A 16,516-nucleotide genomic window follows, 5' to 3' on the forward strand; every position below is an offset into this window, starting at 1 on the left:
TAGGAAGGAAGGAAGGAAATGGATTTTCACTGAAGAAAGATGATCTGTAGAAAAAATTGCCTAATGCATTTTTTTTCCCCAAAGGAGAGAAAGTCTTACATATTGAACAAATGCTGTTTTGCAAGCTGAATGCTGAGCTTAGGCTACTTTTTGATTTTAACACAACAAACAAGAACGGAATTAAAATATAAGAACAGTCTTATATTTTATAAAGGTAATGTGGTGGAGGGGAAAATTTCTCTTTTTTTTTTTTTTTTTTTTTGTTATAAAAACAGTGCATTCTGTTCTTTTGGAGAAAAACATATTATTCCAAGGAATCATCTAAAGTTTCACTTCATTAACAAAGCTGCCCCTAATTGCTATGTCCTCTGGATAGTTTTCCTGTCTTTGAATGAAGTTCATTATTTATACATACTTTAAGTGGTTAATTAAGCTTGCTTGCGAGGAGGAATGGTGTTTCTCAAATTCACCTTAAGATCTTTGACTCTTATTTATGACCATAGTACATATTAACTCAGTGCATGAGAACATGTGTACTATTTCTGATGCACTCACCATTCCAGAAGTTGGAACTTGTTTACAGTCCCAGAATACATTTCCCATTAAAAAAAAAAAAAGAAGAAGGTGAAAAGAAAAATGTCAAAGCTCTCTGAGCAGTTTCCAGACCAGCCTCCAAAACTCTGTTCCTTAGCTCCTCCTCATCATGTGGGCCTTTGCCATCACACATACTAATGTTTCCTGAAGAACTGAGGTCATATTCCCAGGTTCAGATTCACAAAGCCATTTGGATTTTCCAGAAAGCATCCCCTCCTGATGTGTGCCTGGTTAATGGAATCAGGACCTCCCTGCTTTGACAAGGAAAGGCATGTGTGAGAGAGGGGTGCCAGACAGGGACATGGTGATATATGGCAGAGGAGAAAGTGGAGGCAGGAGGAGGTCGCTCTTACTGGAGTAAAGCCCATGGCTATCTCTCCCTTCTTTCTTCTGTGCCACCCTGGCTTGCCTGCTTTCCTTTCTACCATCCTCACCTGTTCTTTGCAACTGGAGTCTCTTCTCCTTGCTTTTCTATGGAAGCCCTTACAGCTTTCCTTATCCTTTATTCCTGAAGTCAGCATACTACCATCTCCAGATTTTCTAATGGTCGTTACTTTATTCTATAACCGTACATTCTCTTCCTTTTCTAATTCCTTCAAGAAAGACAGGTCTTGTGGGTAAGAGTGGTTGACATTTGTGTTTTCATTTTTCTTCAAAGAAGCCTTGGGTTTTAGGTGAATGGGTAGAAATTCCAAGGTGAGAAACAGATGAGTGTCTTTGGGAGTAGGGAAGACTCTGGCTCTGCAGTTAAGACCAGGGGTAGAGGTAAACAGGTGTGAGTTGTTGCCTCAACTGTCACCTACAGGTGACCTTGACCACCTGCATTGGACTAAGCTGAGACCAAGGGATTGAGGCTGGGAGTGGAGAATTGCAGGCAGTTGTGTAACTGTAATGGATAGAAAGCACCAGGGAAGAACATGAACTTACCAAGTATCCCTGGTAGACCTGTCCCCAAGGACATGATGATATCTTTGCCTGAAGCCTGAGGTACACCCTGGAGTTTGCCAGCCTTTTTTAGTGATTGATCAATTCAGCCACAGCAGACTTTGTTCTTCATTGAAGATGCACACTTTGGTGTTCCTTAGTTGGTAGTGGCTGGTCCCATGGATGACAAGCTACTTACTAATGCCAAGCTTCCAATTAGTGGATGAAGCTGCTCATCAGTGAACTCGTTAATGTCAAGCTTCCAATTAGCAAGCTTGCAGTCAGCCTTGATAGAAGCTAATGACATTGAAGTATATGCTATTATTTTTGTGGTATACATTTATAGGATGCTTACTGTGTGCCAGATAATTTCTCGAGAGTTTTATGCACCCCGTCTCATTTAATTCTCTAACTCTTGAGTAGATCTTTTTATTTTTTCCATTTTACGGATGCAGAAATTGAGGTACTAAGTGATTGAGTTGCCCATGGTCACTTATCTAGTGTGTTCCTAGATAGCTCAGGTGATTATCAAGTTTGTGTTAAATTCAAAGTAGGGAGACTTGAGGCTGTAATAGCTTGGGATGCAGTCTGTAGGACTTTATTCATGTCCATGCTTGCCATGGGACTCTGTGAGCCTTCATACCCGGACCCTGGACCATCCCCCATACTCACAGTAACCTGTGTGACAGCATGCCATAGGTGTCAGGGTGGGCAGCCCATGCCATCTCACTGCCTGTTAAATACACACCTCTCTTACTCCTCTAAACAGGCTTGTTATTAATGTGGGCTAGTGTGTCATTTGGAGTTGAAAGGGTTAAATTTTGTTCTCAGATCAAAAGGATAGTAGGGTGTATTTTTCTTTTCTTTTCTTTTTTTTTGTTGTGGGGTGGTAGGGAGTGAACCTAAAAAGCAGCAGGAACATTTTCTGCTGGTGGTCATAAGCATACCCACAGGGTGCATTGGCCATGCCTTGGTGTGAAGAGAATGTTAACATCACCTCCAAAACAAAGAAAAGGCTGCTTGTTACATTTTTTAATAAAAACCTGTCAGAAGTGGGAAACATTTGTAGCTGTTTTATACTGAGATCTGAAATGCTATCAGTAGATCTTTGATTCAATCGTGTATTTAGTATAGGTTACCTAATTTTGACAGTGCCTGGCATGTAAGGCTTTATTCTTTATAAAAGAATCTTGGGACAAACTGGTAGCTTGGAATATTTTTTAAAAACAGGGATAGGAGGGGGTTGAATCTGGGTGAATCCTTTCAAGCTGCCAGTGCCCGTATAACCCTGTTTTGTAGCAGATATTCCAGATTGCAAATCACATACCACTAGATTGATTCTATGAAGCAGATTCAACTCTGACAGGAAAACTTAACTTAAAGAGGAAACAGTAGACCAGTACTGCCTAACAGATAGATAATGCATATGTAATTTAATTTATTGTAGCCACATATAAAAAGTAAGGAATGAAATTAGTTTTATTTTGTACAGTATATCCAAAACATTCCTCTTTTTTTTGCCAATGTTGGGACTTGACCCCAGGCCCTTGTGTGTACTAGGCAAGTGCTGTACCACCAAACTACATTCCCAGCCCTCTGAATTATTCCTACATGTAATCAGTATAAAATATTATTAAGATGTTTTTACAATCTTTTTTTAAAAACTGATTTTTTAGATTCCACCATGTAATTGACACATCGCATCATTTCAGCCATATTTCAGTGCTCAGGAGCCACAGGGGGCTAGTGCCTACCATATTGGACAATGAAGATACGCACTCTTTCTTGTAAGAGTATGTGTAAAAAATATAAATAAAAATGAGCAGATTAAAAACCATCAGTTTTTGTCACAGGAATTCAAGAGCAATTTAATATTAATATAAATAGAAAATTGTATAAAGCTTTATAATTATACTAATATTAAAAAAAACTTAAAATTCAAAGCTAAAAGTGGGATTCAACTGCTTGAACAAGATTACACGAAGATAGAATGTTCTCTGACATTATTTTTATATGTCCTGCCATGCTTTAACCAACGAAATAAAACATGAATCAAAATATGGTGGAAGAGAAAACAACATTATCATTAATTGCAGATTATATATTCATGCATCGGGAAAACCTAAGGGAAATAACTGAAAATTAGTTCAATAAAGCAACTCTGTACAAAGTAAACATAAAATCCATAGTACATACCATCAATAATGAAAAAATAATCCATTTGATAATAACAAAAAGCAAATATGAATAACAAAAAGCAAATACCTGAGGATAAAAAGGAGAGCAAAACTACTGGGACGGTAGTAATGTCACTATCAGAAAAGGGAAGATCTGGGGCTGCGGATGAAGGTCAGTGGTAGAGCGTTTGCCCTGCATGCCTAAGGCTGTAGATTTGTTTCCCAGCATTAAAGAAAACAAACAAGAAACAAAACAAAAATAGAGAAATTGTTGGGGAGATCTGGAAAATGGCAAGTTTGTGGCTTCATTGGTTATAGTGAAAACCCGAAATAATCATTTCCCAACATGAGGGAAGTGATTGCACAAATAGAATACATTTTCTTAATGAGATGGTGTGAATTTATTAACTCATTGAGCTATCGAGATTGCTCAGTAACATGAAAAAGTGGCTGTGGTAGAACACTGAGAGAAGGATGCAAGGTCACAGTGCTCCAAATGACTACGACTTAAAATACCTTTGTGAAAACTATTCTAGGAGACTCTGTAGGAAATACAAACCAAACATCAAAAGTAAGATAAAGGCAAAACTCAGGCTTCAAACCTTTTTAGACATTGAAGTGTGCTATGCTCTTGAAATGTATAAACCGTAGTGAAATCTCAGTGGTATGAATGGGTCATCAGGTAACCATGGAAATTTTCAGTATGACATGTGAGGGAGGCAGTTTGCAGCCATTACAGTGATTCAAAGCCAAGATGGGCAGGCTTCAAAGGCCCATGCTTCCCATTCCATAGGCATTTCCAGCTTATCCTCTGCAGCTTCTAGAAGTTTGCAGCAGTTTTGGTGTACCCCAAAGTTTTGGTAACTTGAGCCCTACAGTCTAGTAATAAGAAGGATTCATTCCCTCCCACTTCGTCCCTCCACTGAAATTCATCTGCATATAGTCAGTCAACTTCCTAATCTTCACCTTCCTGATTTCCCTCTGGTATGTGTACTTACTTTTCATGGCAAACAAAACCACAAACTCCAAACCCCACACTTTGTCTGAGCCCTACCCAACTTTTTTCTTCCTCAGTTGGTCTCCTGGCCCCTTTGTGTATGCCCAATTCAGGTCCTATTTTATCATGAGCCATCTCCATCTCCCTCTCTCTTTCTGCTGCTAACAAGCCTCTCCGTGGCAACACCTTTACCTTTGTTACACTTCTTTGTAACATCTCCCATCAATATACAGAAAGGTTCTCAACTCAGGAGGTTCTATTAACAATTTTCGGCTTGACTGGTGAGAAGGCAGTGCTCATTCAATGGAAGTCATACTTGGAACTTTGAATGTTGATCTTTTCCTGAGCTAGCAATGTGCAGGATGATTGATCCTTCCCTGTAATACTGGCAGCAGCAGCAAGCCCTGGCCTCCAGCCAGCCACCAGGAGTAAAAGTAAATCGCTGTGTGTTGTGTTGCTACACAGTGCTGTTCAGTAGGTTAGTGTATACAACATGGTTTTGACTGACTGTATTTTATCCTTATGGGTTTCTCAGGATATAATGCTACTCCAGGTTGAGGAACTTATGAAACCATTCTCTCAGATCAGTGATGGCCCAGTTGCCAAGTCCTGTGACTTTCAAAAATCAGTATCATGTCCAGGGGGAGCTGGGCAGACTTGTGTATACTGGCAAGGGACCTGTCCTTCCCCTTGCCCTGCATTGCCTCTGTGGTCTTTGGAGTTTGTTCCCATTGCTTTCATCATCTGGGCAGAATCTTAGATCACTGGGGGAATATTGAATTAATATTTATTCTTCCTGGCCTCTTCACCCACATGCTACCAGGCAGTTCACATTACATATCCCTTTGCTCCCTTCCTGATAGTGATTAAATGATTCCCTTTTCCTTCTCTGACTTGGCTTTGCAATCACAAAGGATCCATGGTCCAGATAGAGAAGCCATGTCGTCATAACCTTAGTCTCCCTATTCTACACTACGTTATTTTGGCTTCATCCTCTTAACTGAATATTCCAGGAGTTTACTGAGTAACTGAAGGAGATATATAGATAAAGGAGACATTCACACCTTACAAGGTATAGCCACCTTACTTATAATTAACTGTCAAGTCAAAATTTTACTGAGATGGTCCTGGGGCTTGGGAACACTAGTTAATCAAATGTAGACTATCAGCTGCTTATATCTGAAGACTAATTTTTCCCCACTTGAGTACTACCCTCGACAAAATGAGAATAATGACAGTACATTTCCTTTGTGGATCCTGACAGAACTCTTAACAGGAACAAACAACAGGAATAACAAAAGTTTTGTATATAGTCATTCCTTCTAAAACAATAAGATAAAATTTCCATTTATTTCAGAGGGGATGAAAGGAAGACACACTTTAGATCTTATAGTACATTATATGCTCTCCCTTCCCATGAGCAGTTAGAGGCAGCCCTATATCTGCTGGGAAGGGATTCTTAGAAGCAGTCTTACAGGGTAGAAAACCTGGAAATTCCCTCTCCTCTTCCCTTGTACCAGCACTGTTTCTTTAGCAGGAAAGATCTAGATCTTAAAGGATTTCTGATCATCTCAACCTATTGAAACATCCTAGCATTTCAATGAAGATATTTTATAATGTCACAGAGATCAGTGGAGAACAGAGTTTAGGGAGGTTAACCTGCCTTCCTTCCTCTGAAATCAGTTTTTTGTTTTTTGCTTGCTTTTGTGTTTTTTCTTTAAGTTTAACCCTGGGAGGGCTGTAGCAGGAGTTTGTGTTCATCTCCGGTTTTAGTCTGGCCCAGGTTCACCTGGATCTAGTGCTTTCCCTAGAGTGGGTGCCCAGCCAAACTCTGAAAAAATAATAGTACGGACCCATGTGAGCAGGGTTTCCTCTGTTGTTGCCTGTCCCAGTCAGGCCACAGCATTGTCAGACTGACCAAGAACAAGTGAGCAAGAAGCTCACTCCTGAAACTTTCAGTACCATGAAGGCTAAGAAGACAGAAGATAGCCGTGAAGGCTGAATATTGGAGCTGAAGGATATTGGGAATCACAGGTATGAAAAAACTCGTTGGTTAACTTTGTTCCTTGAAGACTTCAGACTGGGAATATCCTCTTTGTGGATCGTTCCTCTATCCTGTGATGTCCAGTGCTTCTATGTGGAAGATGGAATATCTGTCATTTGGGACCAGAAGTCAGAAGACACACACTTTGGTCTTCTGTTTTCTTCTGTGGCCTGGAAGTTACCGAATCGGGATTCATTTTCTTTGTCTATGAATAAAATCATATATATTCACTTAGCTGCAAGGTGTAATGACACCCAAGTGAGAATGTTTGTAGAAGTCCTCTTCACATGCCAGTGAAGAGGGTGCTGTTTGGCACTGTTGCTTAAACCCTTTGGAATGCAGATGGTCCGATTCTGCTCCCTTAGTTGTTTAGTTGGAATATTGAACTTCATAGCCTCATCTCTTTATTTCATCCACGAAACGCAGCCTGATTTTCCTTTTGAATTCTGTGTTTTTCACAAAAAAAAAGATGCATTCTTGGCATTAACTTTTGAATGGAGCTGTGACTTTTAAGTGTGGTTTCATTGTTCTGAGCCTAGTGATTAAACTAGGCAAAGACCACCTTAAAGCAATTTGATAGGATCTCGTTTAATTAGTACCTTGTGAATCCCACCCATAAAGCTAGCCTGCGAAACGCCCTTCCACCCATTCATTAATATTTCACGTAAGGACCTGGATTGAGACTTGCTACTGTGTGTCATCTCTTCTTTAGTGCAGACAGGAAATGCTTTCAGCAAATATATTACCACACGTTATCTCAATCTTCAAGACTTCTTATGTCTCAAATGTCTCATTACTTCCCATGGGGATGTTTAGCCTCATTACAGTCTATAAACATACTTCCCATAAGTCCACACTTGAAATATGTACTTAGGGTACAAATTCCTTTTAATTTCTGGCTGGGATAATTGTCAAAGGTATGAGGAAGTTGCTGATACTAGGTCATGCCTTTCTTCTAAGCACTGATTTTCCCTTTTCTTTTTCTACCTCCTTTCTTTTTGCTTTCTCTAACCGTGTTTTCAATGCAAGCAGTGGAGACCAGTTCTGGCCAAGTTATGGAAATAGGGGGCTTATGACAAGGATATGAGGACAGTTGCAGGGATGGACTGAAGGCCAGGCTTGAGCAACTAGATCCTAGGGCAGGAATTCCCACTCTTCATCCAGTGCTGCTAATGCATTGATGATTTTCACTGATTCAATCCCCTTTTCAAGTGACTACATCCCCAGAGAGGAAGTCTTGATTGGCCAAACTCTGGATGTGTACATGTCCCTCCACACTGCATCAGTCAGAGGAGGTTTTTGTAGAAGCTCCTGGAATGGCAGGAAAGCAGCCTGTCTCACTTAGACGGGAGGGAGCGTGGCCTCATCCTCTCTTTATATTTGCTCCATCCTCTCTTTTTCCCTTCCTCCTCTCAACCTTCTGTCATCAATTTACCCTCTGTTTCCTGTGCCAAGTATTAGGTTAAATGATGTGGATACACCATCGTAAGATACAGATGTTGTGTGTGCCAGTGTGGAGTATACTTGCTACCCTGGGAGGACGAGAGGTTGCAGATGGCCAAGCCAGAGGTTAGTGCCCAGAGGAACTGGGCTGCATCTTGAGTCGAGGCTAGGAATCTAACCCCATTCATTTACTGTTATGAAAACCTCCATTGTAGAAGAGCAGACCTAAACCACGGATGAAATTGATACTACTGGTTACCAGTAACGAGTTCTGCTTCCTCACGTGTTGTTTTATAACACTAGAGAAGCACACCAAGGCAAACATATAAAGTAGGATTTATTTATAAAGGGGTAACATAGACTTTTCCTGGGAGGGAGAAGCAGGCCATAGCTAGTATCCTGGTATCCCAAAAAGTAAGAGCATTCTGCCTCTTTTATACATTGTTGATTTTCTTTGTTCTCCTGCTCTCTTCCTACTTATCTCTCCCTTCCTGCATGACTAGGCCCAGGTGGGATGACCAAAGGTGAGAAGCAAACAGACAAGGGGGCCAAATGGAGTGATCCAGGCAGGAAGGGGACCCTGGGTACATTAATTAACAACTTTTATAACTTCCTGTAGGGAGGGACAATCCCTGGGACATATGACCTAAGCAATAGGTTGGAGCAGGGGCAGGTTATCTTGATAAGGGTGAAGGAAAAGCTGTGAAGACATTAATATTTCAATCCCTCTGTTACCCTTGCCTGTCTTCCTGTCTAATTCTGCCTTCAAAGTGCTTGAAGTACTTGCCATTAATATTTTCCCTGTAGGCAGTTACTCAGCTTTGGTATCAGTGATGTGGTTTTTCTGTAAGGAATGTTGACATCACATACAGTATCTAGGGGCTAGTGGTGTAGTTCAGTGGGAGAGCACTTGCATAGCAGGTGCAAGGCCCTTGGTTCCATCTCCAATAATGTAAAAAAAAAAAAAAAAAAAAAAAAGAATAGATAAAAGACAGACATACTTATCTTTGGGAAAACAGCTTACAGCTAAAGAAATAAGATAATTATGTCTTCTTTGAACCTACTTTGTTTATTTAATTTTTTTCATATTTAGTTGCCTAAAATTCATTTTACTATCCCATTCTGTCATGTCTAATGGGAAAAAGTGCACACTCAAAAAAATCATCTGGAGCACTTGTTAAAAACACAGGTGCCCAAGCTCTGCTTCTGGAGCATCTGATTTCAGTAGAGATCTGTATTCCCATCCTTGAGGTAGTTCTTTAGAAGTAGAAAGACAGGTTTGAATTATAGCTCCACAGTTTTACTGGATGTGAGGCCATGTTTTTAACCTCTCGAAGCTTCAATTTTCTGGCCTATAATTTGGAGAAAACCACCTTACATAGTTGTGGTGAAAATTAAGTGTTTTTGAACCATTCTTCAAAGCGACAGGCACACAATAAGTGCTTAATAAATGTTCACTGTTGCCTTAGCACCAATCATTAAATAGCATAGAAATTATCTACTTCTGGAACCACTGAAAGGCCTTGTTTTTACAGCAATCCAGGATAAGTCTTTTTATTAATCCTTAGGCTATTTTCCCCACTTTATTCATGGTTATTGCTCTGCTCAGATTTTCTTGTTGGATCACTTTTAGTCATTTGTGTTCCTTAGAAAATTATCCATCTTGTTGAAGTTTTCAACTTTACTGGCAGGGGTTATTCTCTTGAAATGATTTTACTCTCCCTGTCTGTGGTTACATTTCTTTGTCATTCCTAATTTCTGAGTATCTATAACTTTTTCCCCCTTTTTGTGATTAGTTTAGCCAGACCTTTGGTACATCTAACTACAAACCTTTCTTTTAAAGAAGCAGTTCAATGACATAAAAGTTATACTTTTTAAATTTTCCTAGTTCATTAACTTTTTTTTATTCCAAACACTTTTTGATTTGAATGTTTAATTTCATTTTTTTTTTTAATCTAATGGTAAATCCCTTTAGTGCAAATAACTTATTCTAGTTCCAGGTAGATAATCTGCAGTCAAACTCCTCTGGGTTCCTCCTCCTCCAAGCCTGCTCCTGGTCATCCAGCCTCACATTGCTCAGCAAACTCATGGCCCCTGGGAGGGCTATTGTAACCAGGACTGTTGATGAGCAGCACCTTAAACCCAGCTCAGTCTGGCTCCTAAAAGAAGAAGAGCTGCGTAGCTCACAGGATTGGAGTCCAGGGTGAATGCATTTATGCTAGTCTGGACCAGGGTGCACATGGTATTTCTGGGAATCAGTCTCTTTGTCTCTTAGGTCCTCTGCTCATCTTTAATCATTTTGTTTTTAGCCACTTCTCCTATGTGATAAGGAAAGATGGGTCTTATCTCTAGGTTTCACACAGTCCTTAACAGCCCCATCTTTCCTGAGATAATTTCTATCTGCCAGTGTTCAGCTCTGCTCATGAAAAAAACCCTTTATGATTGCTTTGCTAGGGTTCACAACTACTTTATTGACTGTTGCTCGTAGAGGGAAATTGATGGGGGAAACACTGCTAATAAAAACAAACAGTTTACTTATATTGAAGAATGTAGAAGGGAGTTAGCATAGAAAATAGTGGTATCTGTAATATCTGTGTCATGGAGGTGCCAGCTACAGGAACCCAGGATCCTTACTGAGAGTGCACAGTTGCAGATGATAAAATCTGATGGAGAAAGAAAGTCAACTTCAGATTCTTTGAAGACATAACTTTCATTTTCTGGACCCAGTCCTTTTATTTGAGTACCTCACCTGGGCCAGATGTTCCTCCTTGAGTACATTGTGTAGGTGGCATATCTAGACAAGCACACTCAGTTTCTCAGGCCTGGTCCTGTGCATTCCCAAAGTAACTGCTGTGGGACTAGAACAGGTGGGCTCCTCTGGTGTGTGTGCAAGTCATGCTAAGGACAGCTGCAGCTTTTTCCTGCAAGGATATCTTGGAGCCCAATATCTTGGGGCCAATATCTGATTGGCCCGCAAAGATCAGACACCCCTCTCTGACTCCAAAGTATCAGAAAGAAATAGATTTCTTTTGGCCACATTCCATGATCTTCAGTGTATATTGTTTTTCCTATTTTCCAAGTATTCTTATTTTCCTTTGGATTTCCTCATTGATAACAGGATCATTCAAGAAAGGATATGGATGTGTTTACTTTCTTCATGATCCATATGTAATTGAAGTTTGGGTTTGGATTTAAGGTGCATATAGCCACTTTTCTTACCAGGTTTCTGCTCAGTAGAGTCTCTGAGATAAATGGGATTAAAATTTTAGCTTTGATTTGGATTTCCTGGTAATGACTAGTATTGAAAACAAAGCTTTATCCTGGGGTTAAAATGAGCATCTCTGTTTCCATTGTCCATGGTTCATAATAACTAGCCCCAGTAAGGGAACAAGTTGGGAATGGGCTGAGAATGTAGAAAGAGCCCTCACTGGCCTTCTAGAAGGCCCCACCTGGCCTGTTGACCTTGTGTAGCTTAGCAGCTCCCTATTATGAGTTCTCCTTACCCGAGAGCAGGTGGTCCTAAAGGAGATGGGGTTGTCACTTTAAAGGACAAGTCAAAAGGATCTGGGCTCTCATGAATTGAATTAGATGTTTCTCCTCAGGAATGAGTGGGGGGTTTGTGGGCCAGGAAGAGAAAGGCACCTCACTTAGTTGAGGTTCATGGCAGTGAGGTCACAAGTGTCCTGAACAAGCTTTTCTTCTTGGGGTTTAAGGTTTTTGTTCATGTTCAGTGAGTACTGGAAAAGAGAACACTTTTTTTTGGAAGAGAGGGGGTAGAGATTCCTCATATTACCCTTGGAAAGCACCTTTTCCCAATCTTCTGTAGTCTCAATTTATAGATGTGTTTCCTGGAAAGCAGAAGTATCTCTTTCTCTGTTTGGCACAACCAACTTCCAGTCTTCTAGGTAACCCCTGTCTTCTTGGGCCTTAGTCCTCAGCTTTGGGTGAGCTTTGCCACTTCTTGCTATATGGGGATCCCTGCCCATGGAGAGTTGCTTCTAAATTTTGCTGAAGTGAGGGGGATTCAAGAGTGCTGCCCCCTGGCCTCCTGGACACTCAGCCCGTCACCTAGGCTGGGATTCTTGCCAGGCTTTGCTGGGACACCAGCCACTTTGTCCAGAGCTCCTAATTCTTTAACTAGGTCCTCTGTATATCATTCTCATCCCCGGGTATCTGCAGTGGATTAATTCCAGGACCACTCCTGGATACCAAAGCCCCGGATGCTCAAGTCCCTCATATGAAATGGTGTAATATTTGCATATAACCTACATGTATTCTCCTGTATACTTTAAGTTGTCTCTAGGTTGATTATATACATAATACAGTGCTGCATCCATAGTTATTATACTGTATTGTTTCAGGAAAAGTGACAAGGGAAAAAAAGTTCATACATGTTTAGTAAGGAAACCATTTTCCCCCCCAAAATACTTTTAATTCACAGTTGGTCAAATCTAGTGTGGGTGCAGAGTGCCAACTATACATGTAGCAGAAACTCCTCAAAGTTCACGGGGTGTAGATTATACCATGCCTGGTTTTTGTTGGTAGTTGGAAAGGGGAGGTTGACACTTGAAAAGCAGGTCTCCCCACAGAAGTCCCTCCTGGTCACCTTGACCGCCTGCAGACCACACCACCCCCTGCCAACTCAACCCTCCTGGAGGTAGTTTCCCCTGCCTCTGTTCTCTTGCTCTCTCATAGCATTTATCTTTATCCCTAATTCATCTTGTTAATCACCATGTGGCATATCACATTGTTTTGTATAAATATTTAGTTAATGAGTCACTGTGAGCATCATGTTTATTCATTTATGTAAGAATTGTAAAAGAATAGGATGGTTTTATGTTTTTTCATGACCTGTATTATTTGTTTATCTATCTATCTATTTTGGTGGCTTCCTAGGTATTGAACCCAGGACCTAGCACATACAAGACAAATGCTCTACTACCAAGCTACACCACCAGCTTGTTTTTTTTATTTATACTTCTGCTTAGAAAGGCAATTAGAATGTATGTATTTAGATGTGGAGCAATCTGTAAGTGAGCCTACTTACGTCTGTATTGCCTAAGTGTGTATATATATATGTGTGTGTCTACATATATGTATTCAATTAATAAGAAAAAAATTCTTATGTTTATATACAGTGTGCAACACATTGTTTTGCCCTATGTATACATTGTGGAATGGCTAAATCAAGATATTTGCCGTATACTATGCCTCACATGCTTATCATTTTTGTGGCAAGAACACTTTAAAATCAACTCTAAGCAGTTTTCAGGTGTACAGTGTATTGTCATTAGCTGTAGTCACCATAATGTACAGTAGATGGCTTGAACTTACATCTAATTGAAATTCCGTGTCCTTGGACCAGCATCTCCCCAGTAACTTCATCCCAACCTCTGGTTACTACCATTTTACTTTTTCTGGGATCTTAACCCTTCTAGATTCCACATGTAAGTGAAATCATGAGGTATTTGTTGTTCTGTGCCTGGCTTATCTCATCAGACTTGAGTATTTCGTGTGTTAAAGTGCAGTGCTTGTGGGGACAACTTGAAAACATTCTTTTTAAAGGCAGGAGGAGTAAAGGAATCTCCAACTCCCAGACTCACCCACCCTCTGCCAGGGAGCTTGCTTCTCCTGCCCCTTTAAATTGTGATAGGCCCATTTAGCATGATTTCCACCCTTGTAACAAATTTTTATGTGCACAATACAGTATTAACTATGTGCACAATGTTGTACAGCAGATTTCTAGAATTGAAAACTGGTTTTTTAAATTATTTTTAATTTGTTCATCTTTACAGGGTATATTATGGCTATTCAATACCTGTATACAATGTGATCATCAAATCAGGGATAATAGGCATTTCCATCTCTTCTAACCATTAGTCATTTTTATGTGCTGGGAATTTTGTGCTCATCTAGTCATTGTGAAATATATCATAGATTGTTTTGCCCCCAAATAGGAAGAACTGAAGGAGAACCAGTTGTGATTCCTTCACTCTGTGTTTTTGGTGTCCTTTATTGACCTTCTTTCTGTTCCCTTTCCAATTTACCTTTCCCTGTCTCTAGTGACCACTGTTCAGTTTTCTTCTTTCACAATTTCTTCAAGCAAGTGAGAAAAAATATTTGCCTTTCTGTGCTTGACTTGTTTCACTTAACATAACGACCTCCAATTCTATCCATGTTGCTGCTAATGACAGGGTTTCATGTATTTTTATGACTGAATAATATTCTAGTGTGTAAGTATCCATTCACCCACTGAAGATTATATAGTGATTCTGTATTTTGACTGTTGTGACTAGTGCTGCAGTAAACATGGGCATGCAAATCTCTTTTGTGTGATTTCATCCCTTTTGGATATATACCCAGTAGTGGAATTGCTGGATCATATGGTAGTTCTACTTTTAGTTTTTTGAGGAACTTCCATACTGTTCCATAATAGCTGTATTGATTTTGCTTGGTTTTTAAGCCTTACAATAGTCAAATGAGATATGAATAGGATTTCTTAGTTTTGAGTAGTTACTCTTTGCTAGGAAAATGTGTTCCAATTAGTCTCAATTATAAAATCTAAAATGTTAGTCCCCTTTAGAAGCTCAGCTCCATGCATCATAAATGGACTTTCATGTGTCAGTTATTATAATAAATCCTGATTTGTGACTGTGCATGATAAAACTCCTTGAAGACCAAAGATTCTGCATTTGCCTCACTGTGCTTCTTTATCACCATGTGATTCTTCCAGTATTTTTATTTCTTTTATCCTTATCCCTTTTGCCCAAATTTGTTCTAATTTTTAGACCAAGAAGCCACACAGATCAAGAATTAATATATACATAAATGACAAGGTATTTTCCTGATTAAAGTATTAGAAATATTAGACATTCTTTGAAACTCTAAATTTAGCAAAGCCTCTTTACAGAAAATGTGCCACCATCTTCATGAGAAAAATTTTTCCAAGTACGAAGATGTGTGTCATGATAGAACTTGAGACTTTTAGGAATTTGAACATTTTTTGGTTTTGTATCCAGATACTTGACTTGGAAGGGTACAGACTTTAAGTACCACTCTACTTAAAGCAGTAGATGAACATTTGTGGATGGGAGGCCACAAAATTGGATGTATTAATCTTAAAATTATGTAATAGCATTATTAAGCCTGGTATTGTGTTTTATGAAAATATTATATGAGAAAAGGCAGTGGATCTGCTTTTAGTTAAGCTGGATTCCGTAATAGTATTTGTGATTATACTGTGATGTCAAAAAAGCAAAGCAAAATAGAGAAACCATTGAAGCACACAACTTTCCAAAGAAAATAGGAAAATGAACTGAGCATCCTATGACCTTTGCACCCGCCAAGGCCTAAGGGCAGCCTGAATGCAGTTCGCATTAGAGTGTTGTCCTCAAGATTCCCCAGAGGAAAAGGTGAGACCAGTCAAGACCATCAGCCTGCTGGGGTCTCAGTGTGGGAACCTACTTAGCGTTCAGACTACTTAGAACGTTCTGGAAAGCCTTTCTAGAAAGTAGACATCAAAACTGCAAACTGATGTGCACTGTGCACATTTTCTGTGTCCATTCCTATTACAATAGTTGTTCCTGCTCCTTCAAGAGGCCAACTATTCTACTTGGCCTCTCACCTGGACTGTCCCAGTCTCATAATTGGCCTTCCTGTTTCCACTTTTTGTTCCCCAGCCCCAGTCTCCTTCATCCAATGCAAGCTAATCTTTTAAAAAGATAGACATGGTTTTCCTAAAAGTCTCCTTAACGAGCCATGACTTTTTTGCACTTTTGTCAAAGATGGAAGCTTCTTATCTGGCTATAAGTGCAGCATCCTCCACCCTCAGCCAGCGCCTCCTGTCTCCCTCCCTCCGTGCCCCTGATCTCACTTTTCATACTTGCCAACCTCCTCCCCCTGCCAGGGACCCTACACCTGTGGTTTCACCTTTCTGGGGCACTCTGTCCCACCTTGCATTGCTACTCAATCTTAGTTCTCAGACCTCAATTCTAGAACCCACAGAAGGGCTTGTCTGCCCACCTGTTTAAGTAAGTGCCCGCCGAGATCTGCACAAAAGATTGGTTTGTCAGTTTCTAAACCATTGTGGATTGAGGTTGTAAAATATAACAAAGTGCTGCAACAATGTCACATTGCTACAAAGGTTCTCAGTACTCACCCTGGAATCTGTACTCATCTCATCATGAGCAGGCTGGTAGCCGACAGTTGAGGGACCAGCGCTGGGCTACACATGATGCTGTGAGTGACAGTGTTGCCCCACTGATTCCCCTGCGTATATTCTCAGAATCAGCCACCCTCTGCAATCCTATGGCTTGGGTTTACTCTCCCAGTAGAATG

General features: G+C 40.2%; 1 protein-coding gene across 1 annotated transcript in view; it reads left to right on the forward strand.

Moving 5' to 3' along the window:
- The window catches only part of Prep (prolyl endopeptidase), a 112,981-nt gene that overhangs the window by 5,480 nt on the left and 90,985 nt on the right, over window positions 1-16,516 (forward strand). The window lies entirely within an intron of this gene.

This window comes from Marmota flaviventris, chromosome 6 (assembly GCF_047511675.1).
Source record: "Marmota flaviventris isolate mMarFla1 chromosome 6, mMarFla1.hap1, whole genome shotgun sequence".
Taxonomy (NCBI): Eukaryota; Metazoa; Chordata; class Mammalia; order Rodentia; family Sciuridae; genus Marmota; species Marmota flaviventris.